Source organism: Dromiciops gliroides, chromosome 3 (assembly GCF_019393635.1).
Source record: "Dromiciops gliroides isolate mDroGli1 chromosome 3, mDroGli1.pri, whole genome shotgun sequence".
NCBI classification, from domain to species: domain Eukaryota; kingdom Metazoa; phylum Chordata; class Mammalia; order Microbiotheria; family Microbiotheriidae; genus Dromiciops; species Dromiciops gliroides.
Window position 1 is genome coordinate 302,621,973 of NC_057863.1, and position 12,096 is coordinate 302,634,068.

Below are 12,096 nucleotides of genomic sequence, written 5' to 3' on the forward strand. Positions count from 1 at the left end.
CATTTCTTGGAGGTCAATGAGCTCCCTATTTTAGGGACCTATTCATTTTTCAGAACAGCATGTAGAGAGTGGGATAGAGACGTATTCAGCAATCATTTTTTCCACATGAATAGGATTTATTCACTTTTTTTCTTAACTTGGCTACAAATTCAATACAGAAGATGAGTAGTTTTGAAATCTTTGAACTGGCAGTTCTGTAAAATACAGAATTTTAGTCTTGAAACATCTTTGTTCTAATGTGCATCCATAGTACAATCAGCAGAGTATAGTGGAAAGAACACTGGATATATGGATATAGATATTTTAAGGACTTAAAATCAGAAAACAAGTATAAGTCCAAGCTCTGTCCTTATGGCAAAAGTGACCTCCACTACTAATGTGGCAGGCAACTATGACAATATACTCTGTTCATCAACTAGAAATTCAGGCTCATGCTCTAGGCTTAATTGGGAAGCATGAAGACCAACAAGGACAGCTTTTCCTTAAAAGTCAATGAAACCAGGGCAGCTAGATGGCGCAGTGGATAGAGCACCGGCCCTGGAGTCAGGAGTACCTGAGTTCAAATCCGGCCTCAGACACTTAACACTTACTAGCTGTGTGGCCCTGGGCCAGTCACTTAACCCCAATTGCCTCACTTAAAAAAAAAAAAAGTCAATGAAACCATCCTTGAGACTGATTGGTCCAATAAACTAAGATTTGAATTGCTGGTATAATTTCCTGGTGGTCCAAGGCATGAAAGCTCAATGTAGAAGTGATCCAGGTCCCTTAGGCTTGTAGGACTCTCCACTGCTGTGTAGGTCAACACACCATCCTGACTAGATATATATGCATGGAGAATTGGGAGGTGAGGTCAAGGACATATCCCTGATAAATATCCTTTCTATGCTATTGTTGAGTATATTGCTTTGGTTAACAAATACATGGTTTATCAGTATCTCATTTTGTTTCATTACTGATCCCAGACCACTTGGCCTGAATTAGGCCCAGACTAGAACAGCCACCTAATAACCGTGAGACATTGGGTAAGTTATTAAACTCTCTGAGACTCACTCTTCTTTGTGAGCACATTAATATTTATACTATCTTGGGGCAGCTAGGTGGCACAGTGGATGGAGCACTGGCCCTGGGTTCAGGACGACCTGAGTTCCAATTTGGCCTCAGACACTTGAGACTTACTAGCTGTGTGACTGTAGGCAAGTCGCATAACCCCCATTGCTCCTCAAAAAAATATTTGTATTATCTCCCTCACAGGGTTGGTTCAAGGATCAGATGAGATAAGGTATATAATGAATTTATCATAAAGTGATGTACAAATGTAAGTGTGACTGACACAGATGTTGGCTGAATGTACACTTGATGGAGGGACATAGCAATAGTACAAGCAACCCATACTACTTGATATGTCTCCTTCCTGAAGCCTGCAGGATGACAAGGTTGTACTTTATTAATAAACCAGTAAAAGAATGTAAGATATAATTTGCCCACCAGGTGACACTATACTCAAGCCTGAAATGCAAAGGTGTTGTTAAGGCAATTCCTCTCATGTGGATTCCTTCCTTTCACTGCCTCACCAGGCTAGGTGGCATGGCTGGTCTGGAGGAAACAACCACAATGGCCAGATTCTGAATTATCTCTGAATGAAATAGATTATTACTCAAAATGTAAAGAATATAAAACCTATAGCTCTAGAACTCCTCTATCATGTTTGTGAAGTTCAAATAACACAAATCTTAATGTGTTATTATTGTTAATAAATAATAAGTATTACTCTTAATAAATGTTAATGTGTTATTCACAAAAAAGAAGAAAGTTTACAAAAGGGCAACATAGCCATCACCTGCAAACTGTCCCATAAATTAAGGGAGCAAAGAAGCCATTTGCAATGGTCTCATCAATTCACTGAGGTTACATCTTGAGACTGTGCTAAATTAGGGAAGGCCACGTAGGCCCCAGTGTAATGGCCCCTAGGCCCCAATAGTTGCTTTTGCTCTGTCTAAGCTTCAGGTAAGCTCCTGACGTGGACAGTAAAACCAGAAAAACATTATATAAAGGAGGGATCCCTAAGGTAGCTTTGATGTTGATATGTTAATGGATGAAGCCTAAGGTGGCAAGGATAAGAGTTAATCCATCCCCTATCCCTTCATCCAGGAGGGAGCATGATATTCCCCCTGTCCACCCCTGCTTCCTCCCAATAGATTCCCTCTGCTGGTCCACTGCAAGACACGACTGTGGACAGAGGAAGCTCCTGTCCCCTTCTGGGAGAGACCCCTTCATTGTTGGGTTGTAAGAAATCACACCTTTCGCCTCACTCCCATTCTGCCCATGCCTGCCCCCACAGGTAAAGGGAAAGGGGATTGAACGTCTGATACTTCACTAATGAGTGCGCCCAGGTGAGTCATTCTTTTCCCTGGAGCCCAGCAGTGCCTCACCAGCCCGGGGGGGGGGGGGGATCCCATTTCCTTGTGCTGCTCTCTGGCTGAGTTTGGCTCACTTCACTGATGATCCCTATCATCTGTTGCAGAACACCATGGATTTGGGAAGCTCTGGCGTGTGTGATGAGTTGCTCCTCATCTGGTCTCAACCAGTGGCACAAAGAGTTATGGATCATGGTAATTGTGATAATTGATGGATGATGGCCTGCATACATGGGAGGTAGCCTCAGTCCATCTACAACAGCTCTCTGCTTCTCGAATGCCATATGGAAGAACAAAAGTCTCTCTCAAGAGCCAGGAGAGAGAAAAGGGAGATATCCTCCCTTCCTTCTATTGGCTTCCTGTTCCAGAGGGCAGCCTTTCCAACACTTCTCAAGTAGCTTCTTGCCTGCTACAATTTTGTGTTCTTTCAAAACTAATTGGTGAGGAGGCCATGGTGAATCTCTCTCCTCCACAGATCATCATCTCTCCACACCCTGGGGTAAATAATTTTAAGATAAGAGGGTTTGACATGACAATCTCTCCATCTCCCAAATTATTATCCCCTTGGACCCTGGAAAAAATGATTTGAAGATAATAGGGCATGGCATGGGCAGTAGTTATGTAAGCAATCATTCTTAGTATTCTTATTAACTGGAAGTCAGTGGCACTACTAATGAGGAGAGGTAATCCTTCTGCAGGTATTTATCTCAAATTACTCCCTGAACTCTCTGTGTGCCAGTTTTTAATACTTACATGAGGACAAAGAAAACACAGAGGAAGTAGGACAAATAGGTTTCAAGTCCCTTAAGAGGAATTATTTTAATGCTATTGTCCCAGATTTTTTACTAGGGTTTTTGTATATAAATGCTATGCTGTGTTGGCTCAGGCCTGCAGGTATCCTTTAACCCTTGCCTGTCCTTGTCAACAGTGCATCTCAGGGCTGTCAAGCAAAGCAAACTTTTTTCTGCTAATGACAGAACTTTAATTCAGTATCTAAATATGGTTCATGAAAACTGATTCATGATGCTTAGCTTGCTCTTTCTTCTCTCCCTCCGATGGTACATGCATTTTCTGTAGCTGGTGACCTTTTCCCACTTTTTGTTTTTTAATGGATTTGTTGATAGAGGAGGCCAGCCAGAAAGGATTTATGTTGACTGGAAGAAAATTATTTTGAACAGTTCTTATGCTGCTTTTTCTTCTTTCTTCATTCTTCTCAGTTTTCCTGCTGAAATGCAAGGCAGACTCCTAAAAAAAGTTGGTATGTTGGCATCTACTCTTTCCTTCCCTCCAGTGGTATAATTTACCTTTAATATTTTATTACATAATATGTAAAGTTAGACTGGTAATGAAAGTGATTCAGTAGCTCTTTTTCTTTTTTTTCTTTTTTTAAATCATAAAGGTATTTTATTATTTTCCAGTTACATGTAAAGACAGTTTTCAACATTTGTTTTTATGAGATTTCTAGTTCCAATTTTTTCTCCCTTCTCCCCCCCCAAAAACAAAAAGCAATCTGATATAGGTCATATATGTACAATCATATTAAACATATTTATGCATTAGTCATGTTGTGAAAAAAGAATCAGAACAAAAGGGAAAAACCTCAAGAAAACCACAAAAAAGTAGAAACAATATGGTTCAATCTGCATCCAAATTTCACAGTTCTTTTTTCTGGATATGGAGAGCATTTTCCATCATGAGTTCTTTGGAATTATCTTAGATCATCATATTGCTGAGAAGAGTTAAGTCTATCACAGTTGATCATCACACAGTGTTGTTGATACTGTGTACAATGTTCTCTTGGTTCTGCTCATTTCACTCAGTATCAATTCATGTAAGTCTTCCCAGGTTTTTCTTAAATCCACCTGAATAGCTCTCTTTTTCCAAAGGAATGCAAACAATCTGTCCTAGGAAACCCTACCTTGTAACCACTTTAATGGCTCAGGGATCTCATCCATGAGGACATTGCCTTAATGGGGTTAGATTGCAACTGAGTCACACTACTCATCCTGTGGGATTCTTTTCCATACACTCCCTAAATCTTAAGCATATTAATATTCCGAGACCTTCTGCTTGGTCTGGTAACATTTTGTGAGTCTTGGCAGAATAAGAATGGTATTCGTTGGTTCTCTCTCATTTTCTTTTTTTAGGTGTGTGTGTGGAGCAATGAGGGTTAAGTGACTTGACCAGGGTCACACAGCTAGTACGTGCCAAGTGTCTGAGGCCAGATTTGAACTCAGTTCCTCCAGAATTCAGGGCTGGGGCTTTATCCACTGCACTACCTAGCTGCCCCTTCTCTCTCATTTTCACAAGACTGGCCCAGCTTGTTTTTATGTCATACATTTTCTTGTTGATGAAAGGGGAAAGGATCTGAGTGCAAATTCTATCTCTGCCTGCATGACCTTAGACAAGTTACAAAATATTTCTGGCTTCACTTGGCTCATCTGTAAAATGGGAGGTAGGATGAGATCCCCTCCAAGGTCCCTTCTTGCTCCAAATCTGTCATCCTGTGATGTGTTTGGGGCATGAATGTCACCAACAATAATATGCTGCAGCCTACTTACACTCATTTTAGTTCTCTTCCTTGCCTGAAATTTTGATTCTTTATAGATATTGGTGTTTTAGGACTTGCAGTTACATGATGGCATCGAAAGCAGGGATTCTTGAACTTTTTTGTGTGCTGTGGTCCCTTTTGGAAGCCTGATGAAGTCTGTGGACCCCTTCTCAGCATGATGCCTTTAAATACATACAATATGCTACATAGGGTTACAAAGGAAGCCAATTATCTTGAATTATAGTTAATTAAAATATTGGGGCTTGGGGGTGGGGGAAAGTTCATGGACCTTAGGTTAAAAATCTCTGATATTAATGTTAAGAAAATGGACTTTGGTGGCAGAGAGGAGTTTGGAACCATTGAAGACACTGCAATTTCTTTCCTTTATTATTAATATTTTATTGATTTTTTTTTTTGTTTTTTTTGGTGAGGCGATTGGGGTTAAGTGACTTGTCCAGGGTCATACAGCTAATAAGTGTTAAGTGTCTGAGGCTGGATTTGAACTCAGGTCCTCCTGACTCCAGGGCCGGTGCTCTATCCACTGCGCCACCTAGCTGCCCCTTTATTTTATTGATTTTTAAAACATTTTTGTCACTTCTCTCTTATATGTTTACTCAAAGTAGAACCCTCCCTTGTAATGAAGAGATATAGTTAAACACAACAAAACAATCTGTTAGCCAGGTCTGACAATAAATACAATGTATACTTCATTCTGCAATTTCCTATATGTAATCTAATATGTTCTCTTCCTTTTATTCAGTCCTGGGTGCAAGACATTGTCCATATGCAGAGCCTATACAAGATATATGTAATAGTGGATATTATCTTTCAAAACTTCATTGGTTCTATGGTTTTATAAATGTGAGGACTCACTTCAACAATACAAATCACAACCTATCCATACTGGGTTTTTCTGGATAATAAATATTTTTATTTAAAGTTTTGAGTTCCAAATTCTATCCCTCCTTCCCTCCCTCTCTCTCCCCTTTCTGAGGCAGTAAGCAATCATGTATAGGTTATACATGTGCAATTGTGTACATATTATCATTTTTGTACAAGAAAACTCAAATAAAAGAAAAAATGAAAGAAATAAAGTAAAAAATAGCATGTTTCAGTATGTATTCAATCAATATCAGTTCTTTCTTTGGAGGTGGATAGTGTGCTTCATCATTAGTCCTTTGGGATTGTCTTGGATTCTTGTATTGCTGAGAATAGTTAATTCATTCAGTTTTTCATCAAATAATACTGCTGTCACTGTGCACAACATTCTCCTGGTTCTGTTAACTTCACTATACCTCAGTTCATACAAGTCTTCCCAGGACTTTCTGAAATCATCTTGCTTATCATTTCTTATAACACAATAATATTCCATTACAATCATGTACTACAGCTTGTTCAGTTATTCCCCAGTTGATGGGCATTCCTTTGATTTCCAATTCTTAGCCACCACAAAAAGAGCTGCTATAAATATTTTTTGTACAAATAAGTCTTTTTCTCTTTTTTTGGCTATCCATACTTTCTATGGGCTTTGTACATGTACTGTCATAAATATCCTAGATTATATCTTTTTTACAGCTTCTTACATAGAAGTCATTAATGATATGTGCCACTTTATTTTTGTCCATCATATGTCTCTTCTTAATCCCATGGATTGCTTGAAATTTTTATTCTTCAGGGATTATAGTATTCTATAATTCATAGATTTATAATATTAATAATGATAACTACCATTTTAATAACACTTTAATATTTGCAAAGTGCTTTAGAAATATTATCTCATTTTATCCTCAAAACAATCCTGGCAGGTATCTAAGTTATTTGTTCAGGATCACAGATAGTATTTAAGGATGAATTTGAATTCAAGTCTTCCAGAGTCCATGTTTAGCATGTCATCTACTGTACCACATAGCTGCATCACCAGAAAAATATTGGTCCTAAAAATATGGGTTTTTTTTCCCAGAAAACAGCTTAGAATTACTGAAAACACTGTATAGTTTCCCAGAAGCAATCTATCCCGTTTTCTTCCTCCTACTCAGTTCTTTACAGATAGTTAATGTGCTCACATCAAGCCCTAGAATACTAGAGATTTCACTAAATGAGATTGGTAACTATTCAAATAAAGTTTGGCCTAAAAGTTTATGCAGAAAAAAACCAATTAAATGAAGAATGACTATTGTTGTCTATAATAAGCAATTGGATGGGCATCTCCTTGTGTGGGCCAATAAGAACATATATTTGGACAGACCACATATGGTCAATACACATTCTTCATCCAATTGATTTTTCCTGTATGGATTGCTGCACTAATATAATTTGATTGTCTATGGATCCCATTAAGAAGGACAGAAGAGAATAGACAGAGGTTTAAAGAAATTATGGATATGTGGGATAGTTTTGAAACTAAAGTGACCTATGTATGCATATACAGATATGTATGTACATACACATACATACACACACACATACACACATACCAAGCTGTATATAATGGAGGATTACATTTTCATGAAATCCTCTTTTCCTGTTTTTCTTTGCATGTGAAAACATTCATATTCATCAAGCTCAGAATAACAAAAAAATTAAATGTATTAAAACAAAATAAAAAGAAATATGGAATTATATCTACTACTGTTAATTATGAACCTTGCCCTAAGTGTTTATTTTGCCTTGAAATATTAATGATAGAATTAAGCCATCATGATTACCAAGACTTTTGAAAACTATGCTTTTGCTTCCAAAATTAATGTGTCAACTATTAAAAACTCTTGTGTCTACAAACACAGGAAACTTTAAAATAAAATTCTATAGACTGTTTAAAATCTTGAAGTTTCAGTAGGTTTTGGATCTATTCGTTAAATATATAAAAATGAACTGCCTTCTGATTAATTTACAAGAATCACTTATTGATATGGAAGAACATGGAAATTAACTTAGCCAAATATCAATAAAAACTTTCATATACTTGGTGAATGAGATTGAAAAGTGAATAGCATAATTTAGAAAGTATGGTTAATAATATACTTCTATTTGGGTCTACTTATCTTTGTAAGGTACCTTTTTCAGCTATGACAGATATTAAAATCAAGAATAAAAAAAATTAAACTTAGAACTACACTTTCAAATCACTCTATCACAAAATTCAAACCAATAGTGTAAAAAATACAATAAATCACATTGTTCTCACTAAAATATCATTAATAATATCTTATTATCAAATACCTATTAAATAATTTATGAAACAATTTTTAGTGTGAGCAAAAATTATTTTGTAGTTAATAAAATAAAAATATCTTAAAATATTGCATATTTGATCTATTTAATCTTTCAGTTTCTTTTTTTGCACATGTTTTATGATGTACAAAATGTTATTATACATATTACTTATCTAAAATAAACATACATATATTGAGATTGCATGCTCAAAAATTTTTATTGATAGAAGTACATAATCAAAAAGTTTGGAGACCATCAAGCTATACAATCCTTCCTCCCAACCTCTCGTATTCCTCCAATCTCAGTAATACAGAATCCTTCAAAATCCAAGAGTAAATAGCCCAACCTTCCAATTCTTACCCTCTGCTTCCTATTCCTCCTATCCTCATCCCCATAAACCTACCCCTCTAATGTCCTGGCCCATATCTACCCACCCCTTCAACTATGCCCTCTCCAATACCTCATAATTAACAACTTCCTTTCACATTAGACCTCTTCCTCTTCACTCCTGGACTCTTATGACACTCATTGAGACCTGCCTTGCTTGGGATGATGCTGTATCTACTTTCCACTTTTACCCATGTACCAGTGTAGATGTGACCTTCTTTCATATCCCTTAATACTCTGGTACTGAAGAGGGAATTCAAATGTTTCTCCTGACACCATGGCTCAGCAACATCTCTTCCTTTGACATTTACTCTATTCAAATATATTGCCCAATCCAGATTCTTATAGAAATTATCTCCTGGCCCTCATTACATTCTCCTCCTTTCTCAAGGAGTTGACGTGCTGCTGCAGTTTAGTCATGTCCAACTCTTTGTGATCCTATTTGGGGTTTTCTTGGCAGAAATACTGGAGTGGTTTGCCGTTTCCTCCTCAAGCTCATTTTACAGGTGAGGAACTAAGGGAAACAGAGTTAAGTGACTTGCACTGGCTCACACAGCTAGCGTCAGAGCCTGGATTTGAACTTATAAAGATGAGTCTTCCTCATTCTAAGGCCAGTGCTCTATCCACTGCACTACCTAGCTGCCCAAGGAGTTGAGTACCTAGCTCATATTTATCCCAATTCCTTCCCTTATAGTCAATCAGTCAACAAGCATTTATTAAGTGCCACATTCTATATGCCACACCCCATCAGTTAGGCATCTTCAACTTACATGTTGACCTTATCCATCTACTTCATCAACTTACTTAACTCTTCTACTCCAGAGATGGTCACACTCATGGAGTGTTACCTACTAACATGATCAAGAACTCTGAACATCTTATCATTCCATCTTTTCCTAGGATTTAATCCTCTTAAATGTATTCTTCATTTTCACTATGACCTCTGCTCTCTCCACCCCTCAGTACTTTCCCAGGCCATGACCTTTTCTCTTGTTTCACTTTTCTCCCTTTCTAATCTCAGCCAGTTAATTTAGTCTATCCTCAACTCTAGAATCCTTTGCTCCCCTGTCCTAATTTGTCAGATACCTATACTGGATTACTCCCACCATCTGGCTCCTCTGCTCCTAATCATATTATGCTGAATGGCTGTGCTAGAGGAAGCTGAACAAATGAACTAACTGGGTCCATTAAGAATTTATGTTATTTAATCTCCACTGCGGTTGAGGTAATCTTTTTATTCTTCTCTAATTGATTTCTCTATCCTACCCCTCACTGAGGTTATTCCAAGTCTTCTCTCTTCAAGCCTTCTATGCCAACTCTATTCCCACACTATCATCTAAAGTCCTTCACTCATACTTTACTATGAAGCCATTTAACATGAGCTTCCTCCTCTTCTTTTCTCTGTATCTCAAAATCCTTTGACATCATCTCCTACTCCCTCCTTTCTTCTAGTCTCAGATGATGAAGTAGCCCTTCCCTTTGCCAAGAACTACTGCTTTATGTGGATGCTTGATCCCATCCCATCTCTGTCTTCTCAAGCATATTGCCTCCCACAATCATCCTTTCTCTCTCTAATCTTTGATCTTACCCTATCAACTTCTCTACTAGGTACAAACATGTCCAAATATCTCTTATCCTTAAAACAAAACAAAACAAACTTTACTAGAACCCACAATTACTCTGGTCATTGTCAAATAGGATGTACTAGTGATGCAAATGATTTGGGTCCAGTCAAGAGTGATGCTCAACACGTGATATTTATCGTAAAGGCAGATGTAAATGCCTAATGTCAGGTTTAAGTAAGACCTCTCAGAACTTTCTGCACTTACAGGGGTATGGAAAGGTCCCATCAAGCTTCCAGCAAGGGGGAGGATCATCTCATTAAGACTACAGTCAAGGTGTGTGACCCTGGGTAAGTCATTTAACCCTGACTGCCTTCGGGACCCCCCCCCAAAACCCAAAACAAACAAACAAAAGACTACAGTCAAAGCTGGATCATAGCTGCCCCCTTGGGCAGAGGGGGCTTTTGGTATTGAATTATTTTGTGGAAACAGCTGACAGGACTGCTGTACCCATTGTTTTGCTCTCTATTTCCATAGTCCAGGCTTTATAGATGTTTTCTTCCTCATGCCTGATTGTCAATTCTTTTAGAGAGAGACAGTCATGAGTTTCACGTCATCAGTCTATATCTTATTTCCCCTACTTCCTCTTTTTTTCTCTCTCTCCTAAATTCCTTGCAACCTGGCTTCTGACCTCATCATTTGACTGAAACTGCTCACTCCAGATTTACTAGTGACCTCTTAATTGCCAAATATTATGACTTCTTCATGACCCTTATTCTTCTTGATCTCTCAGTATCATTGAATTCTATGTACTGCAGTCTCCTCTTAGAGAAAACTCTCTCTTCTCTGGGATTTTGGACCATTGCTTTCTCTTGGTTCTCCTTTTATCAATCTCTCCACTCCTTTTCAATCTCCTTTGCTGGATCATCATCCAAATCATATGCTAATTGGGAATGCGGTCCAAGGCTTGGCTTTTGGCCCCCTTTCCTTCTTTCTCTACATTCTCTCTCTTGGTGACTGCCTGCTCCCACAGGAAAGAAGGAAGAAAGGGAAGAAACAAGCATTTATTTGCTGACAATGTGCTAGGCAACATCCTAAACACTTTCCAAATATTATTTCATTTGACCCTGACTACAATGCTGGGAGGTAAGTGTTATTATTATCCCTATTTTACAACTGAGGAAACTGAAGCAGATAGAGGTTAGGTGACTTGCCTAGGGTCACATAACTAGTAAGTGTTTGACTCTGGATTTGAACTCAAGTCTTCCTGACTCCAGGCCCAGTATTCTATCCACTATATCACCTAGATTCCATGATTTTAATTATTTTCTCTGTGGAGACAAATCCCATATCTAATATCTATCCTAGTCTCTTTCCTGAGAACCAGTCCTACATCATCAACTGCATTTTGGACATGTTCAACTGTATGTCCCACAAGCATCTCAAATTCAACATGTCTAAAGCAAAATTTATTACCTTTCTCTCCCAACCTACCCTTCCTTAAAACCTACCTCTATTAAAAATGCCACCATTACACTACTCACTTTTTTCTTATTTATTTATTAGTGTATCCTTAACTTTTATTTAAATGTTTTTTCAAATTACATGTAAAAATATTTTGAGTTCCAATTTTTTTCTCACCTTCCCTCCCCCTCCTGAAGCCAGAAAGTAATCTGATATAGGTTATATATTATAATCATGTTAAACATATTTACACATTAGTCATGTTGTAAGAGAAGAATCAGAATAAAAGGGAAAAAATGCAAGAAATAATAAACAACAAATCAGCAACAAAGGTGAAAATACTATGCTTCAATCTGCATTCAGACTCCATAGTTCTTTTTCTGAAAGTAGAGAGCATTTTCCATCATGAGTCTCTCAGCTTTGTCTTGGATCATTGTATTGCTGAGAAGCATTGTCTATTACAGTTGACCATCACACAATATTGTTGATATTGTATACAATGTTC